The sequence below is a fragment of the Canis aureus genome, chromosome 33 (genome assembly GCF_053574225.1).
Source record: "Canis aureus isolate CA01 chromosome 33, VMU_Caureus_v.1.0, whole genome shotgun sequence".
Classification (NCBI taxonomy): domain Eukaryota; kingdom Metazoa; phylum Chordata; class Mammalia; order Carnivora; family Canidae; genus Canis; species Canis aureus.
This window is the reverse complement of record NC_135643.1, coordinates 19,732,391-19,759,173: the sequence shown is the minus strand read 5'-3', so window position 1 is coordinate 19,759,173 and position 26,783 is coordinate 19,732,391. Positions and strand designations below refer to the sequence as shown.

The following is a 26,783-nucleotide window of genomic DNA, read 5'->3' as shown; positions in this document are numbered from 1 at the left end:
TATGACTTCTGAACTGAATTTCTGTATTCCTATCAACAGGAAGCTAAAAGATAAACAAAAATTAAAGACTAAAATTGAATTTATATTAACCTTCAATAACTAACTAGAATAGGAATATTTGAAAAATAATTAGGAGGACTTAAGCAAGTTGGTTGCCAGTCATGCATTTTATTTCCTTCTGTAAGTAAGAATTAATATATATATGTAAACATTTGCAATGTTTTCTAGTATTATGATAATTCAGACTTGATATTAGTGAAGTTGGGTCATAACCATTGGCTTTTTGACAGTTCCCTGAGTCCACCTGCCCACTTTGCCACTACTAGGGAATTGTACAGGGTTCAGATATACTCCACCTTGCTTTTCTTTCCTTCAAACTAATTCTCATAAGAAGAAACTGTTGCTAATGCAATAAATTAATCTGTATTGATTTGTAAATAGGAGCTGATTACCTTTTACTCTACTTCTTGCTCCAATATGTACATTTAAATTTAACATGATTGATTCACTGATACCTACTATGCTCCAGGCAGAATTTTATATGCTAAACTATATAGCTTCAGCTAATTTCTTCATCTCAAAACATGGTAATAATGTTAAGTACTTTAGAAATGCTTTGCATGGAAGAGGGTTTTTTTTTTCATATTTTTGGAATCATCTTGTATAAGTAGTTTTTATTCTGCTTACCATAGAGCCAGTCAAAATTTGGGGAAAAGGATTATTGAGTGATGAACATATAGAGTGAGATACATATTTACCTTCCTTTCTTCTAAATCTACAATTGCATATTTATTTTTTCTTAAGGAAAATATTGCAGTCCAAAATTCTCTTGCTGTTCCTTGGAGAGGAGAGAGAGTAATTTTCAGAATGGGCTAAACTATGTTAGAAATGGCAAAACATAAAATTGTCCTTTATTAGAACAAACTGAGTACACACTGCACCTACGTGCAATCTGTCACCCTAGCATAGCATTTTATACAGAACAGGATGTGCAGCTGTGTTTCTATAACACAGTGAAGTTCCATCATCCCACACTGCCAGATACTCTTCCAAAGGGCTGTAGTATTTGCCTCTAGATAAACCACTGGCAGTCTTTTAAATTCTGTCTTCTTTCTGTTTAATTACTTTATTCTTCCAGTCTACTTTCTTACTAATTCTTATTATTTTAATCAAAATTAATAAAATTTGAGATTCATATGTTTTACATTTTATAATGTCCTTATTTTGATATTATTGAATAAAATTTATTTCTTAAATTGGAAAGTTTAGTGGAATCTGAGGTTAAGTTTCTTTGGTTTAAAATTTGCAGAGACTTTGACTTGAGCCTTTTCCAAATATTTCTGTTCCCAAATAGGACTAGTTCACCATCATTCCCTCACAGAGATACTGTTCACGTGTTTTCAAAATTGGCCTTACATCTTCAATATGTTGCATGCTGGCCCAAGCCAATGTGGCCATTCACAATTATCAATGTTTCTTTGATGTTTTTGTTTTTGTTTTTAGAAATAGATATCAGTCATCTCTGATAGTTAAGTGAGAGCCACAAGTTTGCTTTTTTTAAAATGCTACACCTGCAAGTAAATATGATAAAGATGAGTATCAGATTACTGCTACTTATGGAAACATCTTTTAGGAGACAGTGACAAAACAGTCATGATGGTGGGGATCCCTGAGTGGCTCAGCAGTTTAGCGCCTGCCTCTGGCCCAGGGTGTGATCTTGGAGTCCTGGGATCAAGTCCCCATCAGGATCCCTGCATGGAGCCTGCTTCTCCCTCTGCCTGTGTCTCTGCCTCTCTCTCTCTCTCTGTGTCTCTCATGAATAAATAAATAAAATCTCTTTTAAAAAAGTCATAATAGTCAAAACAGTCATAAGTTTTTCTTATTATCTCATTTTTCTTTTAGGCATTCTGGTGAGAATCCACACAAAAGGTTAACTCAAAGCTTATGTGACAATCTTCTAGGAGCAGAATTTAGTTGTCCTGGTTGGAATACAGTGATTGAGTCTCTTGTTAAATGTCTGAACCGATGGTTGAATCAATAGTATTGGGCCTAGGGTACTGTTCTAAAAAGTATAACCTGCTTGACAAATCAAGATACTTTGATACATTTCACCAATGCAAAACTATTCTTAACATCTGACATCTTTTGTATTAGTTAACAAATCCACTACAGTGGTTGGAGCTAAAGATAATGGAAGACCTTATAGTCATTTCTAGGATTTGAACTCCAGGTAGCTGACCAATAAATTTTGGAGTAGGTGTCCCTGATTGGGATCATTCAAATTAATCAACTGCTCTTAAACTATCGATGAAAGTGAACTTATACACACATACATCCACATAACACACTCAACTGAAGCATTTTAGGGTACATTAGATAGCCATATAAGAAAGTCTACACATATAAAATCCATGTTACAGGTATCTTCTAGATTAATCTCTCTAAAACAAAGCTTGGTATTTTTCACACTCCCTTCTTGCTCAAAAAGGTTCAACTGTCAATTATCTATAGATTTATATCCAACTCCTTAGCCTGGCAGTGATAGATATCCAAGATCTGGTACCATATATCTCACCAATCTTCACTGCTACCACTTTTCTAATGATCTTTCAATTGGCTACATGACTTTTCCCAGTTTTCTCTATTCTTCATCTTTATTTCTTCTCCATCTCCCTGAGTATGCAAGCTGTTTTAATCTTCATGCATGCCAATGACTCCAATTTCTCCTCTGTTCTCTTCTACACATTTTTCTGTGCCTAACTATATGCTCATGGGACTTTAACAATGACCTTGTGTTGCATTGAAAAGAGGAGATAAAGAGAGGAGCTAAGTGGGGGAAATAGTAGGTGTTTTCAGAAGAGGAAGAGCAAGGTCAAGATGAATAGGGATAGAGATCTTCAAAGTAAATGACAATGACAGAATTCATCAGATTTTCTTTTTTTTTTTTTTTTAAAGATTTTATTTATTTATTCATGATAGTCACAGAGAGAGAGAGAGGGGCAGAGACACAGGCAGAGAGAGAAGCAGGCTCCATGCACCGGGAGCCCGAAGTGGGATTTGATCCCGGGTCTCCAGGATCGCGCCCTGGGCCAAAGGCAGGCGCCAAACCGCTGCGCCACCCAGGGATCCCTCATCAGATTTTCTTAAGACTTGGAGATTTCAATTATTACATATATAACAATTTGGAGAAATACCCTAAAAAATAAAATCTAACAAAGTTCTGGAGGAGTCCTTAGGTATTAAGACAAGGTATTCACCTTGCATGAATCACCATATAGATTATTATTAGAAAACCTGGGTGTCCTCTCCAAATTGTCTTGAAATTCCATAATCCTAATCCCATAATGATTTTTCCTTTTCTATGGGAATAGAGGATGCTAAGATTATAAATATCACTCATAAATAATATATTTCAAAGTTAACCATAACCTTTCCCCTAAGACATTTACATGTTTTCAGTGAGGGAGAATAAATAAATAACATAGGCAGATTTCATATTTAAAATTTACTTGTAGAAACCCAGATGACTTGCCCTTTCTATATATGTATCCCTCTCTACTAGATTAAGGAAAAAATAGTCACACAAAATGTAAAATGAGAATTTGCAAGGATATAACTCAGCAGATTTGGGGGTAGGTGGAGACCCAAACCCTTGACCACAGCAAAATCTAAAAAGTTTAGATTACTACTTTCCCACTTTTTGCACCTTCATTCAGCCCCCTTTTCCTTTTTTCTGATCATCATCATCAAGCAACTATTGCTCAGAGTTCAGGATCCCCTGACGAAACTGAAATTTCCTCTCTTCAGGTAGAGAACTGAAATCTGTGCAGGTAGCATTAGGATGTTGTTTGAGTTTTGACAGGAAATACATTGTTATGTGATACCCTTTGATCAGTTTTGCCTGTTGATGCTATGAAGTGTTTTGTTCATTGTGCGTAGATGAATCAAAGTACTGTCTATCCCAAAAAGAATAATGTCTAGATTTTGACAGATTTTAAAACAAGGACTAAAAGGAAGTAGAAACTATAATAATTTAGAAGCAAACTTTATTTTTTTTTCAGAGTCTTCCCAAGTGGAAGGGAGATCTACCAAGTGAAAATTTGGAACAAGGAACCTGCCATTCCCTAGGGGAGATTCCATACTCTATGTCATTCTTCAGTGAGGAGGATAGTGATTCCCAGTCTAATTTTATTCTATGTTCGGGGTCTTACATCAGCCAAACAAAAAATATAATACATAAAACTCTATTTGTATACAATTTTTCATCAGGCAAAGATAATCTACAGTGACAAAAAAATATATAAGAGTGGTAGCCTGGAGCCAGTCATGTTGTGATGGTGTGAAGCTGACTAGCTGAGGATATAAGGGAACTTTTTTGAGGTCATAAAAATGTTCTTATATCTGACTATGGTTGTAGTTACTGGAATACATTTGTCAAAACTTGTCAAACTGTGCATTCAAAATGGGTATATTTTGTTGAATATAAATTATACCTCCATAGAGTTAATTTATATTTAAAAAACATATATGAATAATACTTATACAGATATACTTGAATATATTGGAAATTCCCTGAATCTTCTTATTTTTAGATTTATAATCTTTGTGTGAGGCTTTTGTACTTTGGTAGAAAACATTCATAACATCAATCTCATTTCCAGTATTTTGATTAAAAATTTTGTAACATTTTAAATGCTAGTGCATTTAATAGTTTTCCACTGATTTGCTTAGCTTAATTTATTTCAAGTTAAATTATCATAGGAAGTGTGTCTAAATGATTTCTAGTTGTTATTATGTGATCTTGAACATTAACTCCTGAGGACTAGAAGAGCATAATTCAGTAAAGAATGGAAATTTGAGTAACTGGCATGCTTAACATCATATCAGAAAATGTTTTAACTACTGATAAATGACTTACCCATTAGAAATCTCTGTTTTGTCCTGACTTTTTTGCAAATATTAAAAATATTGTGAAAGTATTGATGCTTATGAAGACTTTCATAAAGAAAATAGAATATTTTAAATAGAAAATTTTCTACATCCAAATTTCTTCTGAAACTATATAAATTTTATTCTGTACATAATTTAAATTTATGGTTAAATAATTTATTTTATATTTAATAAACATAAAATGTGATAAATCCTTGTATTTCTCTTCAGATATATTTATATTTTCTACTGTCCAAAATAAGTTCTCCAGATATAGATGCTAAAAGTTTAGTCTGTGAGGTATTTTAGTCATTTGTAGTGGTGATATCTGCTAGAACTTCTGATTAAAGACAGAAATAAAACATATTTATATTTATATATAATAATTTGATCCTTTTCTTACTCATTTTCATTCTTTGCTTATGAATAGCTCTATTTACCATTCAAGCTGGAGATTGAATCTCTTGGAAACTGCAAACTGTTTTGAAGAGATGTATGCTGAACTTTAATTGATAAGGAGGAAAAATATGTTATCTATTTTCTGTGATAGCTGGTATAGACTTTTCCATTGTGCTTTCTCTCTGTAGTTACCAGGTGTATATCAGATCTCAGAGTAATGATAGCACATTGATTTTAATGCCAGTCCATTATGGGAAAGACTGTAGCAGATGTTGATGTCTTGTCCTGCATCCCTGTATCTCACCTCTGACTCCTGCTGTACCTGTGAGGGCTCTTCACTAGCATGCTGAGGCTTTCCCAACTTTGCCTCAAGTTTTTCTCTAAGTAGCAGGGACAAGTATTCTTGGCCCACTTTCCTGTGTGCTATCAAAGAGCTGGTGGAGGTGCTCATGCAGGGGAAGGTGTGGCCACTAGCAGGAATTCAGGGTTGATAGATAAAAGCTGCAACTTCCAATCCTTCAGGCACAAGTTTTGAGTACCTACAATAACATCTATCAGGTGATCCCAAGTGGGGTTGAGCACCAGATGCCCACATTGATGACAAGAACAATAATTTCTCCTGTATTATTTTTTCTTTCCCTATGTCTTTTTCTCTTCTCCTTCATTCCAGCCCTCTGGGATCCCTTCCCCGATAAAATACCTGTATCCAAGTCCTTATCTCAGGCTCTTCTTTCAAGTGAACTCAGACCAAGGCAACTAAGATGACTTCTCTATAATTAGTTTTTGAGGTGGAAGTAAATTCTCTTGACTGTATGTTATTATGTTTAACTTAGAGTTCACAGTTCTCTAAGATGAACATTTTGTATTCACACAGTGGAAATGAGGACATTGGCTTGAATTATTGCTCAATTTCTTATTACATGACCTTGGGCAAATCATTTTCCTTCTGTGAGTCATGAGTTTGCTTCTTGTAGAGTGTGACGATAATAACAATTATATGATTATATTAAGCTTAAATAATTTATAGGAAAAAATTTAAGTACAAAGGACTGTATAAATACAAAGCATTTTAAGTGCTACTTCACATAAGAAACATCTTAAAATATTTCTTTTTATTTATTTTTTTTTAATTTTTATTTATTTATGATAGTCACAGAGAGAGAGAGAGAGAGAGGCAGAGACATAGGCAGAGGGAGAAGCAGGCTCCATGCACCAGGAGCCCGACGTGGGATTCGATCCCGGGTCTCCAGGATCGCGCCCTGGGCCAAAGGTAGGCGCTAAACTGCTGCGCCACCCACGGATCCCAAAATATTTCTTTTTAAGATTTGTTTTGTTTTGCTGTTTCTGCTTATGTACATCTTTCTCTTGTAAACTTTTAAAAAGTTTTATTCTTAAATAGATATGCATCTATTATATATATATATATGCATCTATTATATATTATATATGTATAATTTGTTTTATATATATATAAAATTTGTTTTGTTTCGCTGTTTGTTTCTGCTTATGTACATCTTTCTCTTGTAAACTTTTAAAATGTTTTATGCTTAAATAGATATGCATCTATTATATATATATATTATATGCATCTAATATATATATATGTGTGTGTGTGTATATATATATATATATATATATATATATATATATATATATATAACCCTTTATGTGAATTGCTGAGGTAGCATGTAGGAATTTATTAGCTCAATAATTGAAAGTTTAGGAATGGCTTCAGTCATGGCAGAACATAGGATTCAGGTTCTCTCTCTTTCCCCCTGAATCTTCTCCCTTCTTTCTCTCTTTGCCCTTCTCTCAGCTATTTTACTTACCTTTGTTGAATTCATTTTGAAGTTTTCTGTATATCATGAAACAAGAGCTTTCTCTGTCTACTGTCTTACATCATCCCAGGACGGCAAACTGAGAGAAACTACGTCTTTCTTGGTTGTTTCAGAAAATTTCCAGACGTGACCCAAATTGGCCTCTTTGGATAATGTGTCCATCCATGGTTCAATTATTATGGGGATAGAGTTGTCTGATCTAAGTCAGTCAGCTCTTTCCCTTCCTCTTTCCCCCCTCCCTCCTTCTCCCTTTTTGTCTCCTTCCCTCTCAGTAAAACATACAAATACAACTATAGGTTTGTTGACTACCTCTCTCTCTTCTAAAGAGTAGGAAACCTAGTAATTACATTAGGCTTTTTTTTTTTTTTTCTGGAAAAAGTGATGGCCATGAGTATTCAGATTTATGAATGCATTGTCCTGAGGGTAAATCTCTTTGTAAAATAAAAGTTTTAGGAACATGAGAGGGCTAGGTATAAGAACTAAGCAGTAGGTGGCAAAACTGAATGCAGATTAGAGACAAATTTCGAAGAATCTTAGAAAGGATATCAAGTTATTTCTTATGGTATACTTTTATCCTAAAATAATCAGGTAATTCTACATCAGATGGCCTCTTGGTAAGTCTTAAGAGAGGCCAGTTGTGCATGTAGATTGGTACAGGGACACAGAGCCTAACACACACACGCACACAACCCACACATGCGTCTGTGTATATACATACGTTTGTGTGGGGTGGGGTGTGTGTGTTTTATGTTAATAGCATTCTCCTCTCTGTAAAGACTGGCTCATCACCCATTAACCAGATTCTGCTCTCCTCGGGGATCTTTTAGATTCATAGTGAAGACACTGTTGATTATTTTTTCCAGTTTATCCCATTTCTTGATTTTCTCTTTGAGTCACAAGTAGTGAAAGCAGAATGTGTTCCAAGCATAAATTTATTATTGTGTCTTATATCTTAATAATATATGTTGGCAGAAGTAATGCTATTTGTCACTTATTCTCTTCCTGGGCACATAAGAAAAGTCTGCTTTCCTTGCTGTTAGGTTGTGTCATTGAAATTGAGTTTAGGCCAGTAAGATGTGGACAGTTATGTGTACTGTTTCTTGGCCTGGACCTTATTTTTTTTAAAAGATTTTATTTATTTTTCATGAGAGACACACAGAGAGAGGCAGAGACACAGGGAAAGGGAGGAGAAACAGGCTCCATGCAAGGAGCCGGATGTGGGACTCCATCCTAGAATCCCCGGATCACACCCTGAGCCAGAGGCAGATGCTCAACTGCTGAGTCACCCAGATCAGACATTCTTTACTGTGGTGACTCTGGAAGCCAAGCATTACAGAAGGTGTAACTACAAAGTAGAGGAAGTTTGATGACCTACATTAGATTGGACATATAAGATACAAATTTTTGTTAAGCCTTTGAAATTTCAGGTTTTATATGTTCCAATGGTTAGAGTTGCTTACTCTACAAATACATTATGCCATTAGCCTAATCACTGTGTATATATGACTGAAAATAAATAAAATTCAATTTGATAATAGGCTTCAGGATTTTATCAGTGCTTTTTATTAACAATTTGTCAATAAATGTCCTTACAGGATCAAAAAAGCATCCATTCTGTCATGAAAATTGCTTGATTCCTCTAGAATTTCTCTTCCCATACATTGCATTTTGGCCTTATTCTCTTGTGTATATTTCTGGACTTTCAAAAAGTATTGGATCCATTGTTCATTGGAAAATACTTTGCTACACCTCAATTCCATCATTTCTTTTCTGAGTTAATTTCTTCCTCAAGGTGACACCATGGGTCCTGCTTTCTTTATCTTCTGAAGGCCTAGTATCTCTTTAATCATTCCTTAACATGAATACAAATTAGGAAACCGATCTTATAATACTTTAGATTCAATCATTTTGTTATTTTATTTTTTATTTATTTTTTAAAAGATTTTATTTATTTATTCATGAGAGACACGGGGCCGGGGGTGGGGGTGGGCAGAGACACAGGCAGAGGGAGAAGCAGGCTCCAAGCAGGGAGCCGGACAGGGACTCCAGGATCACACCCCGGGCAGAAGACAGGTGCTAAACTGCTGAGCCACCCAGGGATCCTTTTGTTATTATTTTAATTCAAATTAAAGTTAATGTAGTAAAAACAATCATTAAAGGCAATCTAATGTCCAAATATACTTTCAAAATATATTTTCATCAATTTAACTCAAACATTTTTTTTTCACTGAATATAAATTATGTTTTTTTTGTTTGTCTACACTGAGAATTGTCAGTACTTTTAGTTCGGTTGCTTCAGCCCACCGAAAGAAATACTGGGACTTCTTGAATTTTAATTTCAAGTCTCCCTCGTTTCCCCAGCTTTGTATTATAGCTCTGCTTTCTTCTTACATTATACACCTCTCTTTTTCATTCAAGATTCTGTGTAATGTTTCCTTTATTTCTTATCTAGTCTAGATTTTTTTTCTTTTTCCCTCAGTATCAACTTTCCTTAAAAAGTCTTTTGAGTATTGTCATAATTTTTTATTCACCTTTATGTAATTATATAATAACACACTATGTCAAAGTGATGTTTTATTTCTTATTTGTTTTGCTAATGTTTAATTATTTTGTCTTATTTTTTTTTCTCTAGGAATCTTTATGGATTGCATGTAGATTTAATATTGTCTCTTGTACGAACTTTCTTGGAGGAAACACTTTATTGTATTTTAACTTGTTCCAGTTTATAAGTGAGTAAGTGCTGGCCTTCAACTTCTATTGTAATGAAGCCTGATGCAGATATCATGTTACTTACTGATATACTGCTTCATACTGCTTTTCTGTTTTTCATAATTCTCAGTAGAGTGTGTAGTTTCTAGTAAATTCTTAACCATCTATTAAATGAGACTGAATTAGAGTAAATTCACATTTATACAGGGGAGTATAATAATCATAGCAATTGATAAAAATGTCAAAATCCCTACATATAAACTAATATTGCTTATTTAAAAAATAATATAATACACACTGCATTCTAGTAAAAGGAACAATTGAATTGGAACATTCTTAAACAGTAGAACTTCTGAATGTCACAAACATCATGGTTCCATGAAGAGCATTGGTATAATGGTGAAGTTCTTACCTTTTGGAGCCAACCTGGGTTTATAGCTTAGTCCAAATTTGCTGCTATGAAATATTAACAAGATAATTAAATTCCCTGTGACTTAGGCTTTCATTTTTTGTTTGTTTGTTTTTGCTTTTCATCTGTAAAATGGCAGTAGTTACTTCACAGGCTCTTATGAACATTTAGTATGTTAATACTTGGGATACATAATAACCAGTGTATAAATGCTAACTCTAATTTCAAATCTGTATTGGTTATGTATCTTGCTACTACTGTCCGCTCAATACAAAACTAAATTTTCTCAGATATGTATTTAGGCTACTGTTTGCAAAAGCCTGAGGCAGTGATGTCTAGAACGTTCAGGTTGATTTTGCTTTAAGAACACCTAAAAAGATTTTTTGAAATCTGGGCTGTAGAATACCACTAAGAGAATTGTTTGGGGGTGGGGAGAGAAATTTAGTAAAATTTGGTTAAATTACATGCAATTTTGTGCAACATTTAATTAAGACGATTAAGCATGGTGGTATTTAAAGGCAGTTTCCTATCTTTGGATGGGTACTGATGATCACAAGTTGTTAAAGTGTATTTTTGAGCCACTTGTATGCATATTTTTTCTTGCATTGTGTTCTGTGTCCTCCTGCTGTTCATCACCTTTCTGAAAGCTTCTGTGTTAATCATCTTAGGAGTAGCCAGTATCTACACTAATCCTCTTATACTCAAGTGTCTTTACTAAAGTACATAAGTCCACATGGCTATCACTAGTATGCTAGGTATCTCTCTTTCCATCATGGTGGTGATGCAGACAGGCTGAGTCTGAGAACCTAGGCAAGGTCCCACAGGACCAGCCAAGAGGATTCTTGGCTTCACATAGGATAAAAATCAAATGTGAGCCAGAGAGCATGAAAACAGGGTTTATTGAATAGCATGAGTGACAGAGAATAGCAGCAGATGGATTGTCTGGGACACTCAGAGAAGAAGGAAGAATGAGTCTCATCATTGCTTAGAGCTAAGTGTTTACGTTGGGAAAGAGTCTAGGGTATGTGTTCCTTCAGGAACTCATAGTAGGGTTCAATGAAACGCAAGTGTCAGGTGAACAATAGGTGTTATTTAATAGATTGAGGAAGTTAGGGGTGTTTGATACCAGTTTCAGCTAAGGTTTGTTTGAAGCAAATGTCCTGGAACATGTTTAGGATATAGCACTAGGGTATTATCAGGGGTTTGGGGCCTAGGACAAAATTCAGAGAATGATTAACTTTCTTGCTTCCTCCTTGAAGTGGGAACATAGCTTCTTGGCTTATTCAGAGTCAAAATATGGAATGTGAGTAGATGGGGTCTAGCAGAAGGAACAGCAGAGATGGAGCCTTTCTAAAATGGAGTCCTTTTAGTCCTTCTAAAGTCCTTCTAAAATGGAGTCCAGCATCAGTGGATGCTGATGTGTTGTATTTATCAATTTCCATGGTGTAACTAGTCCTACCAAGCCCAATTTAAAGCTACCAATGGTTTCACAATTAACTTGTAAAATATCAGAACATTTAGCAATCAACTTGGAACCAGTTAGACCTGGCCCCCCTACTCAGTGCTGATATTTCTCTCTTTATACATAGGCTCCTTAAAAGCCTCATAAAAATGAACAAGAGTGAAGTTTCTCCTAATACCAGCTTTAACTTCTGCAACTCTTGAGGGACCAAGAAAGAATTTGCATAGTTTCTGATGGAGTGAAAACGCTTCTGGGCAAATTAGAAGATTATTCTTTAGATTTTTTCATATCTCCTTCCATAAAGAGCCCATACCATAATTATGGAGTAAATGCAAAGGACAGCATATTTTTAAGGCTTTTGCAACCAAGAACTGAGGCTTAGGGTTGGGAGTAGTATCCATTCTTTCCTATCCTTCCACTATGGGCTACAGAAAACACATGGAAAAATAATGGAGGTAGAGAACCTTATTATATTTTCATTCAGAATGCCTCGCACAGCTTGGCCTTTCCTCTCCAATATTTCTGCAATTCTCCCTTAAGTATTCTGAGGAAAACTTTGAAATAATTAAAGTACAATTTAATGCATTGCAGCTGTCTTTACTAGACTTGCTCACAAAACTCTTTTAATGACTCCTTTCATTATTCTATTCCCTTTACCCATTTATATTTTAGCAATAATTGCCTTTAAACAGAACATGAGTTGGTGATAACAACAGTAACAAAAAGCATGTTATTATTTTCTGTTCACAACAATGAAAAATTTAGAGGCAAGGATTATTCCGTTACGCTTACCTGATGGTGGAGGTTTACATTCCTTTCTATGGAAAGAGAGAAACAATACTAACTGCCTTGCTGGTTTAACAAAACATGCATAGATTACAGTTTATATGCCATCCAGCAGTTGAAAGGGGAGAAATTAGTATTAAACTCTGTAAGAAAAAAAAATGTCATTCTGAGATTCCTAATAGCAGACTGATTTGTCATGTTCATGTTTCTGATATTACTTAGTGATTTTAGTGATTGATGATTCACTTGTTCTTTTATCTGAGTCTTACATTGACATTATGCTCACTTGATTCTGAGCTCTAAAGCTGAAAAGCAGTGTGTTTAAGGGCTGAGGGAATAATGCATAGATAAAATCCTGCTGTTCCTTCCATATACATAAAGCCTTTCTCTAAATAACACTGGACACTTGGGACATGTTACCTTGCTAATCTCTATAATAGTCTGATTAAATTAATTAGATAGATATTGCTTCATTAAAGAGAGATGTAGGGTCTCAAGAGAGGTGGTCATTTCTTAACTCCCTTCCAATGTTCAAGCAGAGAGATGAATGATCTTTTAGGATTCCCTTATGAGGCCAGCCCTGACCAAAGAAATCGGACAAGATTGGAGTGGAGAAATTTGAGAAGCAATACACTGATAATACTACTCACACACTGAATGAGAAAATTAATATGTTAAAATTAAAATTGTTTTATTCAAATACATAATTTTGGAGAAAATTATCTATTGCTAGTTTATTGGGTCAAACTAGAGAATGCAGGTTAAGAATAATGAAATTATGTACTTCTTTCTTCCCCAAACGCCATACAAACCAAAAGCAACTTCAAAGCCTTTGGTATGTTATATAAAACACTAACAGAGGTACTTTAGAAATTAAAGTCACATTTTGTTTTTATGGTTCTTAACAATGATCAAAGACCGTAAACATTCAGAATGACATGAAGATAATTACAAAACAACATATCAGCAAACACATTGGTTATCTAACTGTCTACAATTGGCCAATATCACTGATAGACAACTCTCTGCTGTATTTGAACAAATAATCTTAGATCTTTCTAATTATAACAGCATTACTTAATCCTGCAGGATCCAGCTAGCATTATTTTATAAATCACCAATATATATTCCTTAGAAACATGAAAGTTCTCTTCCATTCTTAACAATGTGCAGATCAATTTTCAGGAGTCATTCTGACTGAGCAATTTGATTGCATCTTAAGAGGTTAAAACTCCTCTGGCAAGATATGCTGATTTATTGGTTTCAAAATGGAAATGAAAATTCTAAGTGCTGGATCAGCAAAAGCAAGGCACAGAAAGCTAGTGACCTTCAGGACTCTTGAGAATCAGTGTTAAGGTGGCCTGATCCCAAACTCAGAAAAGGATTTGGCTCCATAGGCCTACAACAATCTTTGATGCCTAAATAGCAAATCCTGTGGCTGTGCTTCAGAGAAAATTAGGATGGGCTGTCTGGTGCTGCTGCTGAGTTGAACAATTCCAAGAGGTAAAATATGAATGTTGTTTACATTTAGTCTTTGCAAATTGTTCTCCCTGCAGCAAAATTTCAGTTTCGCTTTTGTGTTATAGAACTATATAACATGGTAGCCCTGCTTGGACAAAATTCACTGACGTATATCTACACTCTTTTATCTCTTGCCTAAATCATATCTATCTTTAAAATTCTTCCCTAGCACTGATGTGTTTCTAATGACACTGTATTTTGGGATCTCTGTTCCTGAGCCATCAGAATAGCTAAAGTAATGGCATGCCCACATGTAACAAATGAGAAGGAATTAGCTGTGTTTCTGTGCTCTGAAAGCTGAGTTCCTCAGCTAGGAAAATCATTTAATTCACATTTTCGGACATATGCATATAATATCATTTTGTAATTGCTTAATATTCATAGTACTCCAATAGTGTTAGGTATAAGCAAATTGAATATTAGAGTCTCTGCTTCTGAGGTGTTTGCTGCCTAAATGATTTTACAAACACATTTTTAAAGCTTAAGTAAATGGTATTCAGTCCATGGGTCATAGATTGCTAGCCTTTGACCTATCTATAGGATAATTAAGTGATCTAAAGTAATTTCTGAAAATGAGAAAGCAATAATTCAATATGTTGACTAATAAATAGGTTTTGGTCATTTTTCAGTTAAGACAGGCTTGTTGATTTACAAGGAGGTAGAAGATATTGGCAGCAGTGCATATCAACTTCCATTTGATAAACTTTCTACACATATTGGAACTTAGCAACAGGTCATAGGCTTTAAAGTCTGGTCTCTCATAACTCTGGGAAACGAACTAGGGGGGATGGAGGGGAAGGTGGGCAGGGGGTGGGGGTGACTGGGTGACAGGCACTGAGGGGGGCACTTGATGGGATGGGCACTGGGTGTTATTCTATATGTTGGCAAATTGAACACCAATAAAAAATAAATTTATATTAAAAAAAAAGTCTGGTCTCAGAATGAGACCTTATTAGTGTCTGTTCAGGCCAGCTTTCTTACTCCTCTTTACTTTCAAATAATTTATTGAGTCCAAAAACATTAAGATACATGACCTATAAAAAGTACTAAGAAATGGAATCATGTGTCGATCACACAGAGCTCCCCACCTCCTTCACTACCCAAATTCTATAGTGGGTAAAGAGCAGGCTATGACACTTGGGTGGCACAGTCTGTTAAGCATCTGACTTTTGATCTCAGCCTACATCTTGATCCCATGGTCGAGAGTTCAAGTCCTGCGTTAAGGTCCACACTGGGAATGGAGCCCACATAAAAAAATAAATAAATAAAAAGAAAGAAAAGAAGAAAAAAAAAATAAGAAAGAGCAGCCGGAACTCAGAGATATCAGAGAATAACTGAGGTATTATTAAATGTTTTCTCAAAAGTTGAATGCAGGTAAATCATGCAGAAGTGTATCTAAAATTTGTTTTAGGCATGTTTCTATCTTTCTTGGGAATACCCAGGACACTTTCTTCTTTGTCTCACCCACACAGCTCCTTCATAGCTCCTGTGCCTATAAATTGTCTCTTCCTATTTGCTATTCAGTATTCCTCCTATGCACTGACCATGTATAGGCCTCGAGATGTATGTTGAATGCATATGCACATGTATGCATATTATATGTATATTCTCTCCCATGAGACCTGACCATTTTCCAGTGTTTAAGCCTCTCCACATATATAGAAGATAGTTCCTTCCATTAACATTAAGGCATTTGCAGTCTAATAAGAGGCACAGGGTATCCTCAAATTTAAAAAAAAATCATTAAAAGTGAGGGTCTGAGAAATTGGCAATAATAAAAAGATTGTCACTGGCTAGCTGAAGTAGATCAGAAGGAAAATTTTCTTTTGATACCTCCAAGGCCTTGCTTTTCTCTCATATATTTCTTGTTTTTACTTTCTTATACTTTTTTAAAATTCTTTTTAAACATCACCGCAAATTTTTCTTTATAGCTTTGATTAATTTATAAAAAAGATATCTATTTTTCCATATTGAGGCCAATATTATCAGGACTGTGTTTCTCATGTTGACTGAGGAACTGAATCATTGTGAATATAATTCAGGATATTACCTGCCAAGAGTAAGAGGGAAGAGGTATGGGTAGTGTAGGTTGAATAGATGTAAAAGCAGTATGCATGTAATATATAAGAAATCTGCCTTATAATTAAAAAGAAGCATCAGTTCTATTTAGGCAGTAAAACAGAGCTGTGGTTCATTGAATATAGTGAGTAAATGATGGGTGCCATGAAATCCCTTTAAGTGTGCCCCTTGAAATGACCATCAACTGAACAAAAATTCCTAGGTCAATTTGGTACCAAAGCAAGTTTTGCTTGCAATTGTTTTTATTGAAAAATGATGATATGGGCAGCCCCGGTGGCGCAGCGATTTAGCGCTGCCTGCAGCCCAGGGCGTGATCCTGGAGACCCTGGATCCAGTCCTGCATCAGGCTCTCTGCATGGAGCCTGCTTCTCCCTCTGCCTGTGTCTCTGCCTCTCTCTCTCTCTCTGTGTCTCTATGAATAAATAAATAAAATCTTAAAAAAAAAATGATATCAGGTAAAACAATTTTCTGCAATTTTTTCTGCATTTGGCTCCTCATTTATTCATTCATATAATTAAGACATCTTTATGATGATTTTTCTTAGTGCCAGAAGTACATTATATAGATATGGCCCAGGGTACCAGAGACCACAGGCACAGACAGATAATAAATCAATGAGAACAACTAGAAGTATAATTATAAGATGTGATAAATGTTGTAAATGAAGAAAGTTTTTCTGAATAAAATGAGGATACCTAAATGACCTTATAAAAGAAATATTATAGAGTGATTAAGAGCTTATCCTCTGAAGTTTGCCTGGGATCTTCTTCCCCTACTTCTAAGTTTTGTTATATTGGGCAAATTGCCTGATTTTGTTGTATATAATTTTCTCACCTATAAAATGATAATAACATAGTATTTACTTCACAGAGTTAAATAAGGATGGAAAGAATTAATATGCTTTGGGAAGGCAATAATGTAAGCTCTGGAATTCTTTTAGTAGGAATTTGATGTAAAGGGTTAGACCACTGAGAATCATTTATTTGAGAACTCTGACTTTTGGTCTGCTAAGAATCTTTGTGTACTGATGGTCTCAAAGGAGTTTTTCTTAACATCTCCCATTTTCTACACCGGGTATGATTCAAGGAGACCTTTGCTTTCTTCTGGAACATTCTCAATCTGCCAGACCTTCCTGGTGAGTGAGATAGGGAAGTGCTTTGATCCCTTGACTCTCTGGTACAGTTTATAGACAGCAACTTCCTTTTCTGAATAAGCCTTGAGTGGCCTGAAAGAGACATGCTGTACCATTGAAAGGACCCAACTTACTGTTTCCTGGGAATAATTCATCCATTCATCCACCCAGAGAATTGGTTGATAAAGTATTTATTTTCAGTATATCCACAGCTTTTTTCTTTTCAAGGGCCTCAGAATTTGTTTGTTTTGCTTTGGGTTTTAATTTTTATGTCCAAACATACCACATCAACAATGGTTTTTATAGGGCCCCTGTGCAAAGATACATATTTTAACTGGGTTTGTGATTATTTATCTTATTTATTTATTTATTTATTTATTTATTTATTTATTTATTTAGCTAAAGTTTATTGCAAAACAAATGTAAGTATGGCAAAGGGAATTTGTACTTAGTAAATCCAGGAAAAAACAAGAGAAAGATTTATACATGTAATAAATATGAGATCCAGATAAGCAGTGGCCATTTTTTTGTATCCCTCACACTACCTATTTTGTGTCTGTCACATAATAGAATCTCAGTATGTGCTACAAATCAGTTAAATTAACATCCTTTCCCCAACTCACCCTTTTCAGAACACACAGGCCATTACTTTTAATGGGTAACTGAATAATGTGAAATTTATCGATACCAATGTTGTTTGTATTTTTAAAGACACTTATTTGAAATAAAGACACAACAATTATAAATAGCAATATAATTTTCTCTGTTGCTCTTTGAAGCTAAAGAGAAAAATAAGCAAAGAAACAAAATAGTTGAAATGGACTGTGAATTTGTTTTAGGCCATTCCCCTTCCTTCTTTCCTTCCTTTCTTCTCCTTTTTCCTTTCAAAAAAAAAATTACATTGTTAATTTCTATACCTACAAAGGATGTTCTTTCATAGTCAAAAGAGTAACTAAGATTTGAATTATAGAGAAAAAATGTTTACAGATGTTAGAAATCCCTATCATAGTGAAACAATCATACATTAGAAATCAAGTCCCTTTAAAACATTTTAGACTAAAATAAAACATATCATGACTGGTCCTCATTGTCTAACTTCAGGTTATAGAGAAAACACCTTTAAATTTTCTCCTTGCCAACAAGTCCTTTAAAGGTCTAACAATATTCATTACCAAGCAATGAGGACAGAGTTTTGAGTAGAGAATTAATTACATCATACCCTGAAGATTCCCCCTTGATCATTTCATTGGTTAATTTGTTCATTCATTTAAAAAAAAATCATAAATGACCGTAGAGTGGTGAATGAAACAAAGTCCCTGATTTCTTAGAACTCCTGGAGGATCATAAATACATAATGTCAGCTTGAGATATATGCTATGACAAAAGAAATAAAGCAGGTGATAGACTCAGAGAATGAAGAGATTGGCAGGGTCCTGATATGGCCATAATACTTATGGAAGATCTCTCTGAACAAATGACTATGATACCTTTTTGATATGTTAATTTAGCTAATCTACTGCTCCCAGTTATTGAACCAAGTAGTAATCTAGATGCTCCTGTAATTAAAGTTGCTCATCAACTGACTTTAAGTCACTAATTATTCTGGATGGACTTGACTTAATCAGTTGTGAGGCCTTAAAATCAAATTAAAATCAATCTTTCCTGAGGGATAAGAACAATTCTGCCTATGACAACAATTTCATGGTTGTGGAGGTCTCTTTCCACTCATGAACTTCCCTTTCTGATGGCCTGCCCTACAAACTTTAGACTCAATAAACCAGCCTCATAATCACATAAGGCATTCCCCTACAAATTTCCTCTCTTAAAAAAAATATTTATTGCTTCTTTGATTGAACTCTGAATATTTAACATTGAAGCAAAATCCTCAGTAAGCTGGGGAAAATGAGTCATTTTAAGGTCTTCAGTCTGAATATTTTAGGCAGTGGGATAAGAAAGATCTTGAGGCAGAAATGAGAAAGGAAGATGAAAATGCCCTTTGCTTTTAATGTGAATCCATGAGATCAGAATTATGTATTGTTGATACAGATAAAAAGAGGGATGAGATCTTGTAGGGTTTTGTAGGCCATGTGAAATGGTTAAGATTTTATTTCAGTAAAGGAGGGTTTAGGTCATTGGAAAGTTTTGAGCATTGAACTGATGTACTCAGCTGAATACTACAAATATCTGCTGCTGTATGAAAAATAAGTTCTGGAGGTTGTGATCGGCATGAGGAAGATCTAGAAGGAAGCTATCACACTGGAGTCTTTGATGGTGGTTGGGCTAGAGTGGTGGCAGAGGAAGTAGCAAAAAGTGAATGTTTAGGCATATAGTTCAGGGACAGAGCTTGCAGGGCTTATTGGATTGGAAACTGTAGGGTAAGGGAGAACAAAGAATCGAGGGCTAAATGAAGCCTGAGAAACTGGATGGTGATATTATTTACTGAGAACAAGAAGATAGAGGAGTGGCAAACAAGTGAGAGAGAGTGGAATCCCGGGAAGAAGTGGGGGAGTTCATCTCTGTGAGAAGAAAAACATCAGAGCCTGTGTTTCTAAATGCAGGTAGATTGGGAAGTATAGTTTAGGGAGAAAATATAAATTATCTTCCCATTGCTTCCATGTTTCTGTGAAATAAAAAAGGAAAAGACCATTTCTATTGTAGTAATATCCATGATGTGAGGAGGAACACCAGAAAGTAGCCATTTAAAAGAGCTTCGGGGAAAAAGTTTGCTCAAAGCAAAGGGGCTTGGTTTCTTATGCCAATTGTGGAAACAATATTGATGCCACAGAAGTAGGCTGGGAGGTAGATGTACAAAGAGCTCATGAAGATCTGTCTCTTAAGTCTTAAAGTGAACAGTGTTATAGCTGGTGCTGTCCCTTGAAGAACTGAAAGGCAAGGAGCTTCTCATTCAGCCCTCTGAACATTTTCTATCAGCATCCTTCTGCATTATCTTTTCAACAAAGCAATTTGTATAATTAACATTATGTAAGGTCCGTGTATATAAGGGCCAAGGAAACATTTGGTTTAAAAGTGATTTTACCTCATGGGTAAGTTGGGTTTCCTGACCATCTGACTTGCTCTAGTTCTACCATTGTCCTCTCCAATACCATTGTGGCCATCTATATGCATGAGTGTAAACCCTGACTGGGGTCATAGTTTAAGTCTCTCATAGACTTCCTATGTCTAATTAGGAGATAGAGCTCAGCCCCTATTTATGTGCCATAGAATATTCTATTATATTGAAGGTGGTTTTGTTTGCATATGGAAGACCTTTGGGGGGATCCCTGGGTGGCGCAGCGGTTTAGCGCCTGCCTTTGGCCCCGGGGTGTGATCCTGGAGACCCGGGATCGAGTCCCACGTCGGGCTCCCAGTGCATGGGGCCTGCTTCTCCCTCTGCCTATGTCTCTGCCTCTCTCTCTCTCTGTGACTATCATAAATAAATAAAAATTAAAAAAAAAAAAAGACCTTTGGGGATGTTGGCATTCACCCGGCCAATACATTCTTTTTATTAATTTAATAAACAGGTTTTTTTTTAAAGATTTATTTATTTATTCATGAGAGAGAGAGACAGACAGAGAGACAGAGGCAGAGGAAGAAGCAGTCTCCATGCAGGGAACCCGATGTGGAACTCAATTCTGGGACAGCAGGATCACACTCTGAGCCAAAGGCAGATGCTCAACCGCTGAGCCTCCCAGGCATCCCAACAAACAGGTTTTGAACACCTGTTATATGCCAGGCTCTGGAGGTAAAACAGTAAACAAGACAAGCCAGGTAAATGTTCTTCTGCCAATTATGAATGAGGAAAGGAGGCAGGCACTAAACAAGTAAAAGTGTGATGTGCTCATTGAAGGAGTATAACAAAGCATCATAGAAGCATATGTGGTGGGAAAGTAATGAGGAAGTAAGTATGCTGTGACAGATGAAGGTTTGAGACTAACTAAAGATTAAAGTACATTCAGAAGGGCCTATTTTCCACAAGCCTTGTGAAGAAATCTTTATTCCTGCCACTAGGGCTGGTAGTTGAGTTGACTTCTCTTGCTGATCCTGCAGTCAGGATCACCTGAATGTTGGATCCTATTGTCATCAAAGTGGTGAGAACTGCTGCAAAGTAGCTCCCTAGGAGGTCCAAAACTGTGTTATACCTCCAAGAAACTTCAATGAAAGGAAACTGCTAGAGCAAAGATAGAGATACTGCAACCCTAACTGCCAACACCTATACTTAAGCCAGTCTCAGACCCTGATGCCATCACTATTGTTGTCACCTGCACCTCCTGTTATGGAGTTGTATAGTGTGTGGCCAATGCCATACCATTGCATTGAAGAGAATCCATTTTTTCCTGCATCTGTAATCATTTGTTTCTTTGCTCTTGTATCCCAGGGGAAGCATTATGTGAATGAACTCTTAAGTTATTTTCCTTTTTATTTATTTATTTGTATTTATTCAAGGGACAGAGAACATAAGCAGAGGGAGTAGCAGAGGGAGAGGGAGAACAGGCTGACCAAGCAGAAAGACAGTTGTGGGGCTTCCTCCCAGGACCCCGGGATCATGACCTGAGCTGAAGGCTGACACTCAACCCACTGAGCCACCCAGGCACCCCTTCTTTTCCTTTTTAATTGAAGATTTCCCTGGGATACTTGTAGGCCAATGAGGATGGAAGTAACTGCATGGGATAAGTCTGCACAGCAGACATCATGTTGTACTCAGCATTGCCTTGATTCAACCATAGATCACTGTATTTGGTCCAAGATTTTGAAAATGACTTCCTTCACTTAGGATTTATAGGGATATTTATATTAGATTCAAATAATGCTAAGCTCCTATGAGTTGCACAGGAAATGCTTGATGCCATAGCTGCCTTGGTACAAAGAAACAACCAAAGCGTCATCAATGAGGAATAAGTTTTTATTCAGTGGAATTGTGCTGTAATTGGCATCTTCATTTAAATGTAAATGACAGATACTCTATAAATACAAAGATTTTTAAAACAGACAAGCAGCAAATGTCATACATTCAGGGACATCCTTAGAAGATACTTTTTAAGTAAATATATCTGAATTTTTTCTTTGCAGATTCAGCCTATGAAATGGTGAGTTGTTTATGAATTATTATAAAGAGATTTTGATATACTAATCAGCTAAATATATCTATATTTTAAGGAGTCAGTTCATGTCATTCTCAGAGATGGCAGGTGGCTATCCAAAATCAATAGGGCAAGCTGGTGGGTTGGTTATTCAGGTAAGAGTTGATTTTGCAGTCTTGAGTTGAGGCTGGAAACTCATAATTTTTATGTTGCCATCTTGAGGCAAAATTTCTTCTTCTTCAGGAAACCTTAGTCTTTTAAACATTGCAACTTATAAGATAGAGCCAATCCACATTATGGAGAGTAATCTACTTTATTTAAAGTCAACTGCTTGTAAACATTAATCACATCCTAAAAAATTCCTTTACAGAAATATCCAGATTAGAGTTTGACCAAACAGCTGGTTACCATGGTCTAATCAAGCTGACACATAAAGTTAACCATTGTGGTTATCAAGACCCCTTGTTTTTCTGTATTAATGCTGAGCTGCTAACTACTTAAAGCTCTTTAAGGAGAGTCAGTTTATATTGTTTCTTTATCCTCTTGTGATTGTATTTTCTTATCTTTAAAGGGATAAGTCAGTCTATTTGTTTTCATATTGTTATTTAGGAGTGGCAAACACAGAAATGCACTGTGTATATATATTTTTTAAAATTTCAAGTGCTGTATTTTATTGTTTGCGACTGTTTTCATATTCTTGCAACAAATGGAATTTGCATCATTATAATCTATGTGACAATGATAAAGATAAGATGTTTTAGGATTACAACAAATTAAAAATTTCTTCCTTTCATTGTTACAAGTAGCCAAGTCAAAAATGAGGGGAAAATATCTCAAACTGCATGGGGTGTTGAGGATAAATTCTTATGTAAATTAAGTATTAATGAAAATTAGATTGTATTAATGAGCTAAGTGGTCACAGTAGACCTGGAACTATTTTTTTAAAGTGTTCAAATTATTTAAAGAAACTAAGAATATCAACAAGCAAGCAAAGCAGAATGGCAATATAATTGATATATAAAGGGTATTTAGAATAATGCACATGAGCAGAGGGTTACAGATCCATTTTGTTGAAGTCCATTAGGAAATGCAAAAGCTGAGCAAGAACTAGGTTTTACCAGCTTGAGAGCTCAAATATAATCTCCACTAAATTATTAATTTAACAGAGCAAGTTATTTCATCTCAATTTAAGTTACTCTCTTAAGATGGTTTATATCTGGTGATGTTTGGAGTGATTCTACTAGAAGAAAAAAGATTAGTAATTGGGCCTGAATTTGAATTAATTACCATAAATCAATTATGTGAAATCAACGTTTTATCAAATGCATGAAATGTTTCAAACTGTAAAATAGAATTCTGTTAGATTTATTAAGAAGAATGAATAAATTATTATAAAGTTCTCAAGCCAAGGTTACTTTATGTTGTTTAGAAGGACATGCTTCTATTTATTGTCACCATTAAGAAGAATGTATGCTGCCAATTAACACACAGTCAAATTAATTGAACTGTACAACTCAGAATGAGGATATTTGCACTCATGATATATGCCACTAAGAGTTCTAGAGCTGAGATGCCAAAAGACTTAATTCATTTATAACAATACCCAAATTATTCATTTTCTCAAAATGCTTTAAGTCAGCTTTTAATGCATTATATTCATATGAAATTTCAGGTAACTCTGATAATTATTTCTCTTTGCTCCAAAATAAGGCACACAAAGGAAATTAGAAAAAAAAAAAAGACTAAATACTTTTAAAATTTCCTAATGCCTGGATTAGGGGAAATCAAGCTCTATGGGCAGGAAACTATGTTGTACATTTAATAAACTATGAACACGGAGCACACATGAGTAGATTTTGCTGTACTAATCAAATAAAAGACATAAAATGTTAATGAAACATTTAATGGTCTACATAATCATTATTGTACAGCATAGTAATTAGGTGTAAAATTGTAAGCAACTCACATGAAAGTCAATAATCATAATGCTTTTTGTGACATTTTGAGTTCATACAGTGTCCTGAAACTCCCTTTCCATAGTGACAAGATGAGAGGCTACTCAAGCAGTGTTGTGAATTCTGGTCATTCATATGATGAGACCAATTCATAGTCCATATAATTTGAAGAAAAGCAAAGAAGATTCCACTTCAATTCTCATACAAAAAAGACCTTAGACTCTGGAGTCTCCTCTATATTTATTTTGCCATTAATGCCCTTCGTGAAAGCATCAACCCAATATTTTCACAACTCCTCAAATACTTGCATGCTTCAAGGGAGGAATAAAGGGTGGACTTCTTCCACAGAAACAGAATGATGCCCAGGGCATTAACCATTATAATAGAATCAGAATGTTAAAAATGAGGGGATTATGATGGGAATTGAGGTAGAGGATGAAATTTTAGGCCAAGAGCCAAGGATGAGGTTTAAAAGGGAGAGGGACATGGCCCAAATAATGTCATAGGGTGGATTTGAGCAGAGCAGGAGCAGGAGGAAGAACTTGCAGTGGGTTTTCATGCCACTGCTCAGGTAGCATACAGATTCTGAATCAGTTAAATTAAAGATGCCTGAGTTCCTCTGATTTTAACAAAGCTGGGATCTACAGCCTCTGTCATCATCCTGTAGTTCAATCAGCCTGCAACAATCCTCCTTCATGGCCACCACTATGTGGTGGCTACTTTTAGTGGTCTGGTCTTTGCCACTTCTTTTCTCAAGACTCAGCCAAAGGAGTCAGGCAATAAAGGAATGATTTACATAAAGGAGTTACCATGTGGAGGCATGAAGGAAAAATAATACCCATTTTATTACACCCTCTTACCTCTTTCCATAGCTTTTTAGTGATCTCTATTTTCTTTTTAAGAAGATGTGTAAAGGTAAAACAAAAGCTCTTTTTCCTCATTTATGCCAGCTCCATGCAGGTGAGAGGAACCTGTAGAAACCTCCATTTGTGCCTTAAATCAAACACAATACAGCAGTTTGCAACTCAGAGTTGAAAGATAAATGTTTGTCAGCAGTCAAGAATCTTGAGTATTAACTTTTAATGTGCATGTGGAAAGGGCTAGAATCGCACAGATTTGCCTGCCCCAAATTTTCTTCCCACTGTTTCAATCTGGTTTCACCCATTTCTTCCCATCGGCTTTGGCTTTAGCATCTTTCAGCCCAGAGTCCTTGCCTCTTAAACAATGCGGGCTCTGAACCCAGCCCATTTCCCATGCTTTTTTCAGATCTATTTAAGGAAAAGAGAAACACAAAAGGTTCTAGGCTTATAATCCTGCTGATTTCAGTCATGTTTTATAAAGTACTTGTTAAAAATATATATAAGATAATGTCAAACCAAATTTGATTCCTTTTTCATAGAATTACAACTATATGCCAAGAAAATATAGAGGCTGGCCATTTGCCTTTCCTTGGGGAGCCCCGGGATTAAGAGTTGAATGCTTCCCAGTTTATGAACCCCTTTTTGATCTCCATTTTCATTTTTTATCTTCATTTCTTCAAATCACTTAATTTTGTTTTTCTTCACCTCAGAATCCTACTGAGTTTACACTCTTCCTACTGTAAGTTTCTACTCCTTGTGTTTGCTTTATATCTCTTCAGATATATTTCTATCACATTTTACTTGTATTTTACTCAGGCCTCTACTAAGTTCCTTATTTAGACATTTAGTACTTTGGGGATGCCTGGGTGGCACAGGCGGTTAAGAATCTGACTCCTGGTTTTGGCTCAGGTTGTGATCTCAGGGTCCTGAAATCAAGCCCTGCATTGGGCTCCACACTCAGAATGGGGTCTGCTTGGGCTTCTCAGTTCCTCTCCCTCGCCCCTCCCCATCTAAAATAAGTCTTAAAAAAACAAACAAACAACAAAACCCAAAACATTACTTTCTGCTCCCTATTGTCAGAATATTGTAACAACAACCACAGCAGTGACAACAGTATGGTTACATGGTATTTGTGTGGTAGTTTCTCTGAGGTATGAAAGTAGGAGTGAATTTCTTAATGATAGGGTGGGCTAGTGCTATTTCATTAATTTCTGAAATAACAACTGCACTAGTCTATGCTTCCATCATTAATGTATAAGCACATTTGGTCTCCAGCATTCTCACCAATATTTGATATTATCACATTTTCTAATTTTTGCACTGTAATGTTTGCAAGGAGGGCATTCACTATGGTTTTACTTTTATTTCTTTCTTCATAATGAGGTCATACATATTTTCATATAAGCCTTTGGTGCCTATTAATATCCACATTAGACTTCTTGTCTTCCTCTTTCACCTAGGTTCCTTAATTATGCTAAGGCTAATCTTAGTCTTTTTTTCCCTGTAACAATTTCCTTCCAGTCTGTCACCAGTCAGTGATGTGGTGCATAGTATCCTCTACTACCTTTCTTTCCTAGTTTTACCTCTCCAAAGTCTCATGCTTCATTGTCTAACTCAGGCGTATTC

General features: G+C 35.6%; 2 long non-coding RNA genes across 2 annotated transcripts in view; both read left to right on the top strand.

The window, feature by feature from the left end:
- The window catches only part of LOC144304276 (uncharacterized), a 43,678-nt gene extending 33,750 nt beyond the window's left edge, over nucleotides 1–9,928 (top strand). The window contains exon 3 of the long non-coding RNA XR_013371199.1: nucleotides 9,799–9,928. This is a non-coding gene — a long non-coding RNA (uncharacterized LOC144304276). The remainder of the gene's footprint in view (nucleotides 1–9,798) is intronic.
- Nucleotides 9,929–13,894: 3,966 nt separating this feature from the next.
- The window catches only part of LOC144304066 (uncharacterized), a 126,353-nt gene continuing 113,464 nt past the window's right edge, over nucleotides 13,895–26,783 (top strand). The window contains exon 1 of the long non-coding RNA XR_013371050.1: nucleotides 13,895–14,035. This is a non-coding gene — a long non-coding RNA (uncharacterized LOC144304066). The remainder of the gene's footprint in view (nucleotides 14,036–26,783) is intronic.